The sequence below is a fragment of the Gossypium hirsutum genome, chromosome A01 (genome assembly GCF_007990345.1).
Source record: "Gossypium hirsutum isolate 1008001.06 chromosome A01, Gossypium_hirsutum_v2.1, whole genome shotgun sequence".
In the NCBI taxonomy this organism is placed as follows: domain Eukaryota; kingdom Viridiplantae; phylum Streptophyta; class Magnoliopsida; order Malvales; family Malvaceae; genus Gossypium; species Gossypium hirsutum.
This window is the reverse complement of record NC_053424.1, coordinates 33,152,274-33,169,054: the sequence shown is the minus strand read 5'-3', so window position 1 is coordinate 33,169,054 and position 16,781 is coordinate 33,152,274. Positions and strand designations below refer to the sequence as shown.

Here is a 16,781-nt window from a genome sequence, read left to right as displayed (position 1 = left end):
TGCTCGTTCTCCATGTTGTGGCCATAGGATGGGTATTCTGAATTGCTTGATCCACCTCCACTTGCTTTGCACTGCATTACTGGGTGAACCTGTGAAGAACTAAGAAAGCCATCAATTTTCTTATTCAAGAGTTCTACTTGATTAGAGAGCATGGTGACCGAATTGACGTTATAAACACCAGCTGTTTTCGTTGGCTTTGTCCTCATGACTTCTACTGATAGTTATTCAGTGGCATCTCCTCTATAAATTCATAGGCATCTTCAAGTGTCTTATTATTGATGGTTCTGCCAGCAGCTGCGTCAACCATTTGTCGAGTCGAAGAATTCAGGTCATTATGAAAGGTTTGAACCTATAGCCAGAGTGGTAACCTATGGTGAAGGCATCTTCTCAAGAGGTCCTTGTATCTCTCCCATGTATCGCAGAGTGTTTCTAAATCCATCTGCACAAAAGAAGAGATATCATTACATAATTTGGTTGTTTTAGCTGGCGGAAAATATTTTAACAAAAACTTTTCAATCATTTGTTCCTAAGTAGTGATTGATCTTCGTGGCAACGAGTTCAATCACTGTTTAGCCTTATTCCTCAATGAAAAGGGAAACAACTGAAGGCGAATAGAGTCATCAGAAACGTCATTGATTTTAAAAGTGTCGCAAAACTCTAAGAAATTTTCCAAGTGAGCATTGGGATCCTCGTCCTACAAACCATCAAACTGAACAAATTGCTATATCATTTGAATTGTGTTAGGTTTCAGTTCAAAAGTATTTATAGCTACAGCAGGTCTAACTATGCTCGATTCTGTTCCTGTTAAAAAATGATTAGCATAATCATACAGCAGGAGGCAGCGGATTTTCTTGGTTATCAGCCAACTCCTCGGTTGTAGTTGAAGTATCGTCCTCTTGCTCTTCCTCTGTGTATCGTAAGCTTTACCTTATTTCTCTTCAGTTTCTACGAACTGTACGATCGAGCTCACTATCAAACAGTACCAGTCCTAACGGGTTTCTTCTGGTCATAAACTAGAAAAACCTATCAGAAGAAAATAAATGAAGAATTAGAAAAGAAAATAAAAATTTAAATTGCAATAAAAGTAAAATGGCTAAAGTAATAAAAATCGACTGTTCCTAATATCCTAGTTCCCTGGCAATGACACGAAAAACTTGATACGTGATATTCGTGATAGGTTTTAAAGATTTACGAATGAATTGTTCTTGAGACTAACTTATTATCACGATTAAGGCAAGCGTACCTATCGAACAGTAGTATAGTTCAGTAAGACCGAATTGTCGAACCCAAAGGAACTACGAGTACTAGTATTTACTTCCCTTTTATTATCTAGCCTAAAAATCAAGAGGTTTGGTTATCTAAACTAATTATTAACTAAGAATGCACAGAAAGAAAATTTGGGAAAATACTTTTGGGAAAATTCGATTGATTAAGACAATACCTAAGGAAAAATTCACCTAGACTTCACTTGTTATTTGACTCTGAATCAGACAATTTATTCATTTGACTTGATCCGTAGAAATCCCTAAGTTATATTATTATCTCTCTCGAGACTAATAACGTCTAACCCTAGGTTGATTAATTGAAATCTCTTTCTAATTAACACCCTAGAATTGTATTAATTCGATCTATGGATTCCCTTATTAGGTTTCACCCAAATCCGACAAAATCTTATCACCCTATCTCTAGGCGTGGAATCAACTCTGCTTAATTATGACAAATTTACTCTTAGACAGGGTCTATTCCTCCTCTGAATAAGAGCTTAACTTGAATCAATATCCTGGAATATCAAAACAAGAATTAAGAACACATAATTAAGAACAAGTCAAATATTTATCATACAATTCAGATAATAATAACAAAATCTGTCTTAGGTTTCATTCCCCTTAGGTATTTAGGGGGTTTAGTTCATACTTATGAAAGAAAACATCTCAAAAGCATAAAGATAACAAAACATAAGAAAACCCAAAACTCCTAAAGGAACTTGAAGGGAGATCTTCAGTCTTGATGAATCTGGCTTTTGAGATGGATCAATCGACTTTCCTTGAGTAATTCCTTGCTTCCTATTCTGCGTCCCCCTTCTAAGTGCCTCCTCAGGTGTTTAAATAGGCTTTATAATGCCTAAGAGCCCCTAAAATTAGCCTTTTTCAAATAGGGTTATACTTGGGCTCGGCAGAGACACGCCCGTGTAAGATTACTCCGGCCCGTGGTCAAGGCTGTTGAACAGGCACAGGTGTGTAGTATACCTGTGTAAGTCGTGGTTTAATCCTGTCAAAGGGACACGGTCGTGTGACACGCCCGTGTGAGAAAGTCCAGGCCGCTTTTGATTTCCCACGTAGGTCCATTTTCCCCGTTTTCAGCCCATTTCTTGCTCTTTTTACTCTCCTATGCTCTCCTAAGTATAAAACATGAAATTAAAGGATTAGGAGCATCGAATTCACCAAATCTAAGGAGAAACCATTCATAAATAGGCTAAGCATGGGATAAAAATATGTATAAAAATTACGGTTTATCAATGCACTAAGTACGAAATTACATTTTAGTATTGCTTTCCATCTGCAAACAGATGGTTAGTCTGAACGAATCATTCAGATACTTGAGGATATGTTGAGATGTTGCATTCTTGAGTTCGAAGGTACGTTGGAACGATACGACCTCTAATTGAATTTGCGTATAATAACAGTTTTCAATCGAGTATCAAAATGGCACCTTATGAGGCTTTGTATGGTCGTAAATGTCGTACACCATTGTATTGGACTGAGCTTAGTGAAAATAAGATCCACGGGGTCGATTTGATCAGAGAAACTGAACAGAAAGTGAAAGTGATCCGTGAAAGTTTGAAAGCAACATCAGATCGTCAAAAATCATATGCGGACTTGAAACGAAAAGAAATAAAGTTTCAGATCAGAGATAAAGTATTTTTGAAAGTCTCACTGTTGAAGAAAATACTAAGATTCGGTCGTAAAGAGTTCGAGGTTTATTAGGCCGTATGAGGTTATAGAGCGTATCGGGTTGGTTGCTTACAAACTGTTGTTACCACTTGAGATAGAAAAGATCCACAATGTATTCCATGTTTTGATGCTTCGTAGATATCGATTTGATCCTTCACATGCGATTAGTCCATCTGAGATTGAGATTAAGCCCGATATGACAAATGAAGAAGAACCGATTCGCATTCTGGCTCATGAAATTAAAGAGTTAAATAAGAAAATTTCGTTGGTTAAAGTACTGTGGCATAAACACGGAGTTGAGGAAGCAACATGGGAGCCAGAGGATACAATGAGAGAATGTTATCCAAACCTATTCACCGGTAAGATTTTTGGGGACGAAAATCCTTAAAGGGGGAGAGTTGTAACAGCCTGATTTAGACCCTAATCGAAATGGTGGTTTCGGGACCATGAATCCGAGTCAAAAAAATATTTTAAAATTATTTTCTGTGTTTATTTTGTGTGAATTTATGTCAATGAAATTTTTGTGATTTAATTTTAACGTTTGAGTGTCTAATTAAATAAAAAGACTTAATCGCGTAAAATGAAAATTAGGTGGTTATTTCTAAAAGGGCTGAATTGCACTTGGATTTTTAAATGGAAGCCTTTATGTTGCAATTAGCCCAATATTAAGTGAAGTGGATGGTAATGGGAATGTTATATATGATTTTATAATTTTATAACTAAGGTTAATAAGGTAAAATAATAAGTTAATATATATGATATAATATATGATAATTAGAAGTGCTCATATTATTCCACCATAGCCAAAACTTAAACAAGGAAGAAAAAGAAAAGAAAACCTAGGTTTGGCACTTTCAAGCTTGATTCAAGGTAAGTTTTAGCTCGGTTTTTGATAATTTCTATGTTTTTGAGATCGTTGCCTCGAGTACTACAAAACCCAAGCTTTAACAGTCGATTTTGATGAATATTTTAAATTGTGCCATTGTTGATAGCTTGTGATTTTTGTTGTTTGGTGATGAAAAATGAAAGATATGTTTTAGATTAACATGTTTTGTATTGGAGTTTTTTATGATTTTGAGTAATTAGGACTAAATTGCAAAAAACAATAAGTAGAGGGACTAAAATGTAAAATAAATGAAATATATGGACTTGTATGGTAATGGGTAAGATTCGGCCAAACATGAATGTCTTGAAATTTTGTATATTTTGTGTTTTGTGCAATAGGCACTAAATTGTAAAAAGTGTAAATGTGACACCCCTAAAGTGACCCTAGTCGGAAAGCGGTTTCAGGACCGCTAAACCGAGTCACCAAATTATTTGAATGTGATATTTATTGTCTAAAATATGTGATTTTGAAGGTGTGAAAGTTTTAGGCTTCGATTTAGTAAATTGCATGTGAATTTAGTCAAAAGGACTTATGGGTGACATTTTTGAAATGTGATAGGCTAATCTACAAGGACCTAATAGTGCATGTAATCGAAAGGGAGGACTTGCATGTCAATTTTCACCCCTAATATGTAGTGGCCGGCCATGAGCATGGGTGGACAAGATGTTATGGCTAAAAACATGTCATAAACATGTTGGGGTAGTGCATTATGTAAGGATTAATAAAATAAAGAGCATGGGTGGACAAGATGTTATGGCTAAAAACATGTCATAAACATGTTGGGGTAGTGCATTATGTAAGGATTAATATAATAAAGGGCATGGGCAATAAAATATTAGTGTTAGTAGGATGAAAACAAAGAAAAAAAAGTGTCCATCCTTTAACATTTCTTTTGGCCGAAAATTCTGAGGAGGAAGGAAGAAGAAGAGGATTTTCTTGCTTCATGTTCGGTTGGTTGGTGTTTAGGAGGAGGAAATGTTGAAGAGATTCGGCCATGCTTGTAGCTAGGTTAAGGTAAGTTTGATGTTGTTCCATGAGATTCATGCATATTTTTCATGTTAGTTTGAGTTCTACCTAGCCTATGGTTTAAATCTTGCTATGTGATGAAGATGATACTCGGCCATGGGTGTTGTTTTCTTGGTTGGTGTTTGTTTCATGCTAAATCTAGATGAACAATGGGGGTTGTCATTTAGGTTAAGATCAAAGAAATTAATCTTGTTAAAACTTTGAACTAATAATGCCCATATGTGTGATAGCCGAACATAGACTTTGTTTAAAGTCTTGGTCAAAGGCCGGTTAAGTGTTTTGGAAATGATTAAGCTAGGTGTTTGATCTTTTTGGTTCGGCATAGTACATAAAATGTTGCTAGATGGAGAAAAAAATTCGGCCAGCAAGAGGTGTGCTAAGGCCGAATATAATTTTGTATATTAATGAGTAATGCATGTGTTGAATTGATGGAATGGAGAGGATGTTTTAATAGTGCATATATGTGTATTAGCCAAGTTTTGAACTTGAAACAAAATGGTATTTGGTCAATACAAGTGACCATACTTGTAGAATGTATTAAGTATGCAATCGGCCTCAACATAGACATGCATGTTCGGCCACACGAATGAATGCATAGATTGATGTTGTACATTCGGCTATAGGTAAGCATAATGATGATCCTATCTTGACTTAGACAATCGGCTCAAGGAGAATTTGTTAAGTGCTTAGTTAATTGATATTAGGTTAATGATGTGTGTATTTGGTCATTAAGGTGCACATGAGGAAATGTTTGATTAATTGTACTAAGTTGCTTAATGTGATTAAAAATGCGTATGACCATTTTGTATTTGAGCTAAAGGTGGCCATATGACCTATCAAATCCATTGTCATATTCGGCCATAAGCTAGCATAATGAGACTTTAATAAGTTAAATTTGTTTGAATTAGCTCAAGAGCTTAGAGGACCAAGGTTGGATAAAGGAAAGGAAAAAGTGATCGAATAGCCGCCGAAATCGTTCGACAACATCCGAGGTAAGTTTTAAGTGATTAAACGTTGAGTAAATTCAATCATAATAGGACATAATGAGTTGATTTAATAAGATATGATGTGGCCATGATATGTCTTAAACTCAAATGGTAAGTTCATATGTGTTTGGACTTGGAAATTTAAGAGCAAATTGTAATAATTTGCTTTGGACAGCAGCAGTAACGTGATTTTAGAAAATCACTATAAATTGTTGGTGTGGAATTCTTTAGAATGAGAAATTTGATTCGTAGTGAAGAGTGGTCAGATTAGTCAAATAGTGAAACAGGGGAAACTTTAAGAAAAATCTGGTATTGATTGGCCAAACCTAAAATTCTGGAAATTTTATGGATGGAAGATATACGAGTCTATATTCAGGAAAAATTAACGGCAAGTGATTTGGAGTTTTGTAGCTCCGGTTATAAATAATTTAGTGACCATTGCTCAGGAAAACAGCTCGTAGTGAATATGTGATTTTGTTGTAAACATGGATAAAACTTGTTTTAGTTGCTCATAAGCTACTGATTAAACCCATACTTGAATTCTAAATCGTGATATTGTAAGCTTATGAGTATTCGAATATGAAATGATAGTATGGCGTAAAATTGAATTATTCATTGGAAAGTGATGGATGTAGATTCGGCCAAGACCAAGTCTGTACATGATAGTATATGTGGTATGTGAAGTATATTTGAATGAATGTGAAAGCGTATTTATGTGATAAGGCCGAATGGCCAATGTGATGAATGTGAAAGTGTATATATATGTGATAAGGCCTAATGGCCGATGTGATGAATGTGAAAGTGTATATATGTGATAAGGCCTAATAGCCGATGTGATGAATGTGAAAGTGTATATATGTGATAAGGCCTAATAGCCGATGTGATGAATGTGAAAGTGTATATATATGTGATAAGGCCGAATGGCCAATGTGATGAATGTGAAAGTGTATATATATGTGATAAGGCCTAATGGCCGATGTGATGAATGTGAAAGTGTATATATGTGATAAGGCCTAATGGCCGATGTGATGAATGTGAAAGTGTATATATGTGACAGGGCCGAGTGGTCAATGTGATAAGTCCCGAAGGGCATTTGTGTCAGTACTATATCCGGGTTAAAACCCCGCAGGCTTTATACGAGAATATTATCACTGATTAATGTCCGTAAGCTTCGTGCTCGTACTATATCCGAGCTCTAAAGACCCGATGACTACGTGTGGAGATTTTGTCCAGGTAAGCCTCGAACTAAAGGTTTTGCTGAAGATTCAAGTAAAGCGTAAGATTATACAACTTCACAGTAACAATTGGTAATAAATATGTTCAATGCGTTAAGTTGGTCAGGTATGTATTTTGAGATTATATTTAAGTTTGATTTAGACTAAATACAAGGTCGTTATGTGATGCACATGTGAGTAAACCAATAAGACTGTTCTATGATTATTGTGCATTTGGTCAATGTGGAAAGTCAGGAAAAAAAATATGTAATGTACCTATGATCATAAGAGGTCACTATCAAGTGAGAATTTATCTGCCTATTATATATGATGAGATGTGCATATTCGGTAAAGGGATGGTATGCCCGAAGGAAGAGTGAAATAAAAATACGAACAACTATGTTATAATTTGATTGTTATCTGTTGACACTGCTTAAAACTTACTAAGCATTGTAATGCTTACTCCGTGTACTTTGTTTCCTCTGTTTTATAGATCTCATTTGGAAGCTACAGGCTCGGGGATCATCAGCAACTAGTCACACTATCACTATCCATTGTTTGGTACTGCTACATTTTGGATTATCTTATGGCATGTATAGAATAGACTAGTAGTGAGAGGATATTTTGGTTAATGTATATAAGCCATGCGAAAATGGCATCTTTTGAATGTTTACTTAGAGAAGTTTAAATTTTATCTCTGGCTGTGCTTAGTACTTATTTAAATGAATGATCTTTATTTCAAGAAAAAGTTCAAAATTTTACTGTTCTGACATGAGTTACAAGTCCGGTAATGCCCCTTACCTATTCCGGCGACGGTTACGGGATAGGGGTGTTACATTTTATTGGTATCAGAGCTACGGTTTAGTCGATTCTAGGACTAACATAGCACGCGTGAGTCTATTTATACATGCCATAAAGTGATAAAATGATAGTGTGATGATTTTTGGCTATTGAAATGTGTTTGTTGTATTGTAATGAATCTTGATCCCGATCGAGCTGTAGCAAGCTTCTAACTATGAGAATTTGCGATATAACTTCACTTAGATATGCCTAAATTATTAAGTTGATCAGGTACGTATCATGTACTCGTATTTGAATTTCGATTTGGATTGAATTATAAGGGTATAAGTGATGCAATTTTGAAAGAGTGTTATGACTATAAATGTGATTTTTGTATGTGGCTATGGAACTGGAAGTTGAATGGTCGATAAGCATGTTGTGTTTGTATTCAAGTAATGTAAATGATATACTAATGTGTATTGCTATATGTGTATATGTACATGAGAATTGAGAGTGATATATCCGGGCTAAGTCCCGAAGAGCATTCGTGCTAGTGATATATCCGGGCTAAGTCCCGAGGAGCATTCGTGCTAGTGATATATCCGGGCTAAGTCCCGAAGAGCATTCGTGCTAGTGATGTATCCGGGCTAAGTCCCGAGAGCATTCGTGCTAGTGATATATCCGGGCTAAGTCCCGAAGAGCATTCGTGGTAGTGATATATCCGGGCTAAGTCCCGAGGAGCATTCGTGCTAGTGATATATCCGGGCTAAGTCCCGAAGAGCATTCGTGCTAGTGATATATCCGGGCTAAGTCCCGAGGAGCATTCGTGCTAGTGATGTATCCGGGCTAAGTCCCGAGGAGCATTCGTGCTAGTGATATATCCGTGCTAAACCCCGAAGAGCATTCGTGCTGGTGTTATATCCGGGCTAGGTCCCGAAGAGCAATCATGCTGGTGACGTGTATTCGGGCCTTCGTGCCTAGTAGGCTTCGTGCCGGTAATTTGAGCAAAGTTTAAGTGTTCATTACTATACGAATTCAAATTTAAATGAGATGATATGTTTAAAAGTGTACATATATGATGTTTTATAGACTTAGTTAAGTCATTTCAATGTGTAATAACGAATGAATATGGGCATTATGTGTGCGAATGATTAGAGGCACTGTGTGTGCAAATTCTTTTAACCGAGCACTATGTGTGCGAAATCGGTAATTGAGGCACTATGTGTGCGAGTTCTTCAACCAAGCACTATGTGTGCGAGATCGATCAGTGGGCACTAAGTGTGTGAAATGAGATTCATGTAAGACCTCGTCTGGGATGAAGGCATTGATTTGAGATGTTGTGTAAGACCATGTCTAGGACATGGCATCGACTCGATATGTGATAATATGTAAGACCATGGTTGGACTATGGCTTTAAGTAAGTGACATACTCAGACAAGTACGACGCTCTTTAAATTGACAAATCTTAAGAAGTAGAATTGAAGTTAGATGTTGAATTTTAATTAGATAATGATATTCGGTATTTGAGTTTGAATTGGGGATTAATAGATATAAATTGACGATTGATTATTGTTTCGGCTGTAATTTTGTTATAAGTGGATACATGAAAAAAAATGGTGGATATGTTGTTAAGGAATGGATTTATGTTATATGTGCACTTAAGTGCTTAGTTGAAAATGTGTTATGGATTTAGTCTATAAGATTCTCGGTATATGAAGTTATATGTGCTATTGCTGAATGGACACTATTTTGTTAATCTTGTTCAAGAAATTATTTTGATTAAGTTTCGACATTCGAAAGTTTGAAAGAATTTTTGATGAATGTTGATAATTTTGGATATACGAGTTATGCGCTAGAATAAATCTCATGCCAGTGTATTATATTAGGCTTTATGCCTATTCGACTGTATACGGGTAACGTTAACTATGATTGAATGTGCTAAATGAACTAAATGTTCAGGTACGTGGAAGTTGACTTTTCTTTTGGAAATGAGTTAAGTTGAATATTGAGATGTGATAAAGTTATAAAGGATATTTATTGGGATGTTTGAGTATATGTGTACTTTCGGTTAGGTTACAGCTTATACATGAATGAAAATGTGGGTTACAAATATGTGGGTTGATGATGTGAATTATACATGTTAATATGTGCTTAATATGTGTTTGAAATGCATTTGTGAATTAAATTAAGTGATTATTGCTTATGAAATCAAGAAAATGAGATATATGTGCATACTTGTAGAAATGTTTATGTATTTGTTTTAAGATAAGAAAATGATTTTATAGATCGATGAGAAATCAATAATGAATTACAATTGCTATCGATGAGCTAATGTTTATATGAATATAATTCAATAAGAGGACGTTATCCTAAACTATGCATCGGTAGAAATTTTCGGGGACGAAAATCCCTAAAGGGGGGAAGAGTTGTGACACCCCTAAAGTAACCCTAGTCGGAAAGCATTTCAGGACCGCTAAACCGAGTCACCAAATTATTTGAATGTGATATTTATTGTCTAAAATATGTGATTTTGAAGGTGTGAAAGTTTTAGGCTTCGATTTAGTAAATTTCATGTGAATTTAGTCAAAAGGACTTATGGGTGACATTTTTGAAATGTGATAGGCTAATCTACAAGGACCTAATAGTGCATGTAATCGAAAGGGAGGACTTGCATGTCAATTTTCACCCCTAATATGTAGTGGCCGGCCATGAGCATGGGTGGACAAGATGTTATGGCTAAAAACATGTCATAAACATGTTGGGGTAGTGCATTATGTAAGGATTAATAAAATAAAGAGCATGGGTGGACAAGATGTTATGGCTAAAAACATGTCATAAACATGTTGGGGTAGTGCATTATGTAAGGATTAATATAATAAAGGGCATGGGCAATAAAATATTAGTGTTAGTAGGATGAAAACAAAGAAAAAAAAAGTGTCCATCCTTTAACATTTCTTTTGGCCGAAAATTCTGAGGAGGAAGGAAGAAGAAGAGGATTTTCTTGCTTCATGTTCGGTTGGTTGGTGTTTAGGAGGAGGAAATGTTGAAGAGATTCGGCCATGCTTGTAGCTAGGTTAAGGTAAGTTTGATGTTGTTCCATGAGATTCATGCATATTTTTCATGTTAGTTTGAGTTCTACCTAGCCTATGGTTTAAATCTTGCTATGTGATGAAGATGATACTCGGCCATGGGTGTTGTTTTCTTGGTTGGTGTTTGTTTCATGCTAAATCTAGATGAACAATGGGGGTTGTCATTTAGGTTAAGATCAAAGAAATTAATCTTGTTAAAACTTTGAACTAATAATGCCCATATGTGTGATAGCCGAACATAGACTTTGTTTAAAGTCTTGGTCAAAGGCCGGTTAAGTGTTTTGGAAATGATTAAGCTAGGTGTTTGATCTTTTTGGTTCGGCATAGTACATAAAATGTTGCTAGATGGAGAAAAAAATTCGGCCAGCAAGAGGTGTGCTAAGGCCGAATATAATTTTGTATATTAATGAGTAATGCATGTGTTGAATTGATGGAATGGAGAGGATGTTTTAATAGTGCATATATGTGTATTAGCCAAGTTTTGAACTTGAAACAAAATGGTATTTGGTCAATACAAGTGACCATACTTGTAGAATGTATTAAGTATGCAATCGGCCTCAACATAGACATGCATGTTCGGCCACACGAATGAATGCATAGATTGATGTTGTACATTCGGCTATAGGTAAGCATAATGATGATCCTATCTTGACTTAGACAATCGGCTCAAGGAGAATTTGTTAAGTGCTTAGTTAATTGATATTAGGTTAATGATGTGTGTATTTGGTCATAAAGGTGCACATGAGGAAATGTTTGATTAATTGTACTAAGTTGCTTAATGTGATTAAAAATGCGTATGACCATTTTGTATTTGAGCTAAAGGTGGCCATATGACCTATCAAATCCATTGTCATATTCGGCCATAAGCTAGCATAATGAGACTTTAATAAGTTAAATTTGTTTGAATTAGCTCAAGAGCTTAGAGGACCAAGGTTGGATAAAGGAAAGGAAAAAGTGATCGAATAGCCGCCGAAATCGTTCGACAACATCCGAGGTAAGTTTTAAGTGATTAAACGTTGAGTAAATTCAATCATAATAGGACATAATGAGTTGATTTAATAAGATATGATGTGGCCATGATATGTCTTAAACTCAAATGGTAAGTTCATATGTGTTTGGACTTGGAAATTTAAGAGCAAATTGTAATAATTTGCTTTGGACAGCAGCAGTAACGTGATTTTAGAAAATCACTATAAATTGTTGGTGTGGAATTATAGGCTAAATAAAATATGTAATCAAGGCTTAATTAGTCTAGTTTCTTATAAAAGAGACCTTGTGAGCAAAGAAATTTCCAATAAAGAGATATTTAAAGTTGTGTGAGACGGTGTCAGAATGACTCTGAAATCCCCTGTTCTGTTTTTAGAAAATCATTATAAATTGTACAAAAATGGTTATAAGATAAGATTTATATGCTTAGACTCCTTAATGAGTCTAGTTTCAAATGAAATCAAATACAACACATTTTGAATTCTGTAAAATGAGAAATTTGATTCGTAGTGAAGAGTGGTCAGATTAGTCAAATAGTGAAACAGGGGAAACTTTAAGAAAAATCTGGTATTGATTGGCCAAACCTAAAATTCTGGAAATTTTATGGATGGAAGATATACGAGTCTATATTCAGGAAAAATTAACGGCAAGTGATTTGGAGTTTTGTAGCTCCGGTTATAAATAATTTAGTGACCATTGCTCAGGAAAACAGCTCGTAGTGAATATGTGATTTTGTTGTAAACATGGATAAAACTTGTTTTAGTTGCTCATAAGCTATTGATTAAACCCATACTTGAATTCTAAATCGTGATATTGTAAGCTTATGAGTATTCGAATATGAAATGATAGTATGGCGTAAAATTGAATTATTCATTGGAAAGTGATGGATGTAGATTTGGCCAAGACCAAGTCTGTACATGATAGTATATGTGGTATGTGAAGTATATTTGAATGAATGTGAAAGTGTATATATGTGATAAGGCCGAATGGCCAATGTGATGAATGTGAAAGTGTGTATATATATGTGATAAGGCCTAATGGCCGATGTGATGAATGTGAAAGTGTATATATGTGATAAGGCCTAATAGCCGATGTGATGAATGTGAAAGTGTATATATGTGATAAGGCCTAATAGCCGATGTGATGAATGTGAAAGTGTATATATATGTGATAAGGCCGAATGGCCAATGTGATGAATGTGAAAGTGTATATATATGTGATAAGGCCTAATGGCTGATGTGATGAATGTGAAAGTGTATATATGTGATAAGGCCTAATGGCCGATGTGATGAATGTGAAAGTGTATATATGTGACAGGGCCGAGTGGCCAACGTGATGGATGTGAAAGTGTATAAATGTGATAAGTCCCGAAGGGCATTTGTGTCAGTACTATATCCGGGTTAAAACCCCGCAGGCTTTATGCGAGAATATTATCACTGATTAATGTTCGTAAGCTTCGTGCTCGTACTATATCCGAGCTCTAAAGACCCGATGACTACGTGTGGAGATTTTGTGCAGGTAAGCCTCGAACTAAAGGTTTTGTTGAAGATTCAAGTAAAGCGTAAGATTATACAACTTCACAGTAACAATTGGTAATAAATACGTTCAATGCGTTAAGTTGGTTAGGTATGTTTTTTGAGATTATATTTAAGTTTGATTTAGACTAAATCACAAGGCCGTTATGTGATGCACATGTGAGTAAAGCAATAAGACTGTTCTATGATTATTGTGCATTTGGTCAATGTGGAAAGTCAGGAAAAAAAATATGTAATGTACCTATGATCATAAGAGGTCACTATCAAGTGAGAATTTATCTGCCTATTATATATGATGAGATGTGCATATTCGGTAAAGGGATGGTATGCCCGAAGGAAGAGTGAAATAAAAATACGAACAACTATGTTATAATTTGATTGTTATCTGTTGACACTGCTTAAAACTTACTAAGCATTGTAATGCTTACTCCGTGTACTTTGTTTCCTCTGTTTTATAGATCTCATTTGGAAGCTACAGGCTCGGGGATCATCAGCAACTAGTCACACTATCACTATCCATTGTTTGGTACTGCTACATTTTGGATTATCTTATGGCATGTATAGAATAGACTAGTAGTGAGAGGATATTTTGGTTAATGTATATAAGCCATGCGAAAATGGCATCTTTTGAATGTTTACTTAGAGAAGTTTAAATTTTATCTCTGGCTGTGCTTAGTACTTATTTAAATGAATGTTCTTTATTTCAAGAAAAAGTTCAAAATTTTACTGTTCTGACATGAGTTACAAGTCCGGTAATGCCCCTTACCTATTCTGGCGACGGTTACGGGATAGGGGTGTTACAGTAAATGTCATGGGTAAAATGGTAATTTTCCCGTTTATGTGTTTTTGGACTAAATTGAATGAAAATATGTTTGAATGAGCTTAATTTGAATATGTTTAGATTAAGAACCAAAGAAATTAGATTTGGATCGACAGAAAACGAAAGTTGTCGACTAGTCGATCCGTACCGATTTTTCATTCTCCGAGGTAAGTTTATATGCAAATAGATGTATTTAGTTTAAACAAATACAAAATATAGATGCTGAAATGAAATTTATGATTTTATTTAAGCTATAGCTGAAGATGATTTAGCTTAATTATTATATTTCTGAAATTGTTTCGACCGGAGTTACGAAGTCCGGAAGCCTCGTATGAACCTTAAGAAGAGTTAGGATACATATGTCATGACATAGGATTCCGATATATGTGTGCGAGTAATGTAACAGTCTAGTTTCAACTCTAGTGGGAAAAGTGGTTTCGAGACCACATAACCGATTCTGAAAAATATTTTAATATTATTTTCTATGTCTATGATATGTGAATTTACATCTGCGAAGTTTCTGTGAGTTAATTGCCTGTTTCTATGCTTAATTATGAAAAAGGATTAAATTGCGCAATGTGTAAAAGCTGAGCGCTAGATGTTAAAGAACTTATTTGATTTGGCCTACTTAAGTGAGGGTCCTTGCATGTAATTTCCATTTGTTTTAATGATGGACAAATATGGTCATGTAGTTGGTAAATTTAATGTTATTTCATCAAGGGCAAAATGGTAAAAGGTGAATATAATGCTTAATATAATAAAACAAAGCATGCAAATGGCTGTTTTCACTTTGTTCATACCGAAATTGAAGAAAGAAAAGCTAGGTTTTCATGTTTTAACATTCGGCTATTGAAGAACTTGATTAAGGTATGAGTTTTTCTCGGTTTTTGATAATTTCTACATTTCTATGATCGTTGCTTCGTGTTCTTCAAAACCCATGTCTGAATTTCAGTTTTTGTTGAAGATTATGAAATGTGCCATTGATGATTATATGAGTTTTGTAATGTTTTTATATGGATTATGAAAGATATATATGAGATTATTATACTTTGTTCTTGAATTTTGATGGAATAGAGTTATTTGGACTAATTTGTGAAAATGAGGTTTTCAAGGACTAAATTGTAAATTAAATATGTTAATTGGGCTTGTATGGAAGTTATGTATATTTAGCCAAGCTATAGTTTTGGTGGATTTTGCATATTTGTGATTTTGTCAAAAATAGACTAAATTGTTAAAGTGTGAAAGTGTAAGGGCTAAAATGCAAAGTGCCCTAAATATGTGTATATTGATTAAATTGAATGGTTGAATTTGTATTGTGTTAGATCAAGAACAAAGAAAATCAGACTTAAAACGGGGGAAGTCTAAAATAGTTGAATAGTTGACTCGTTCCGTCTGAAATCTGTACGAGGTAAGTCAAATTACAATTATAGACTAAATTAATTGAATGTTGTATATACTAGTTATAATCTGTATTGGATGGCCTTGAGAGCCTGATATATGAATTTCGAGTAAATTCCTATGATATGCTAGTATCTAAAAAAATCTGTATTATTCTAAAGGAATGTTGACATTGATACGAGATATCATGTAAGACTGTGTCTAGGACACAGGCCTCGATTTGAGAATTACGTGTAAGACCATGTATTGGACATTGGAATCGTATCTGATTTTGTGTAAGACCCTGTCTGGGACAAAGGCATTGATACTGAATTACATGTAAGACCACGTCCGAGACATCGGCATTGTACCCAGTTATGAGTATCTGAATCGTTTTTGATCCATCTGATGATAGAGTACAAGTTATGGAAATGATTATATGAAATGTATAATCTATACAGGTACGTTTGTATCGTACTAAATTTCTAAATATGAAAGACTTTGTTTCTGTGAAGTATGTATGGAATTTTTGAATTAAAGCATGACATGTATGCAAACAAATGAACATGGTTAGAATTATGAACTATTCTATGAAATGATTATGAATTTTTGTTGTTGAATTGTACTTTATATGCTTTAGTAGTTAGACCAATTGTATTTGGCTTACTAAGCACTTTGTAGCTTACTCTATATGATTTTTGTTTGTTTTACAGTTATCATAGCTACTGAAGGCTTGAGGATAGTCGAGGATCGTCACCACACTATCGAACTCAATTTGGTACTTTTGAAAGTGTAAATATGTCTAAGTATGGCATGTATAGGTTAGAATGTCTAGGTATATAAAGCTTTGATATGTATATATGCTATGCCATAAGAGTTGGCTAGCAAATAATATGTTTGTGCATAGTTTTGATATTTGGTTGGTAATGCCTAATGGTTTATATTGGTAATGTTTTATGATCTAATATGATTTGGTCATTTTAAGCATGGAATTGGCTGAAAATTGTGGCATGGATGTTGCTTAATGTTGCTTGTAGGAATGGCCCAAATAGGGGTGGCAAGTTGGCATAAATCAAGCCTGCATTTTGCCACACGGTCAGGTACCACAGGCGTGCCTTGTGGCCGTGTAC

General features: G+C 35.0%; 1 non-coding gene across 1 annotated transcript; it reads left to right on the top strand.

Moving 5' to 3' along the window:
- The first annotated feature begins 365 nt into the window (after positions 1–365).
- Positions 366–472, top strand: LOC121206337 (small nucleolar RNA R71). Its single transcript, XR_005901412.1, has one exon. It is a non-coding gene; the product is annotated as a small nucleolar RNA R71 (small nucleolar RNA).
- The last annotated feature ends 16,309 nt before the right edge of the window (positions 473–16,781 follow it).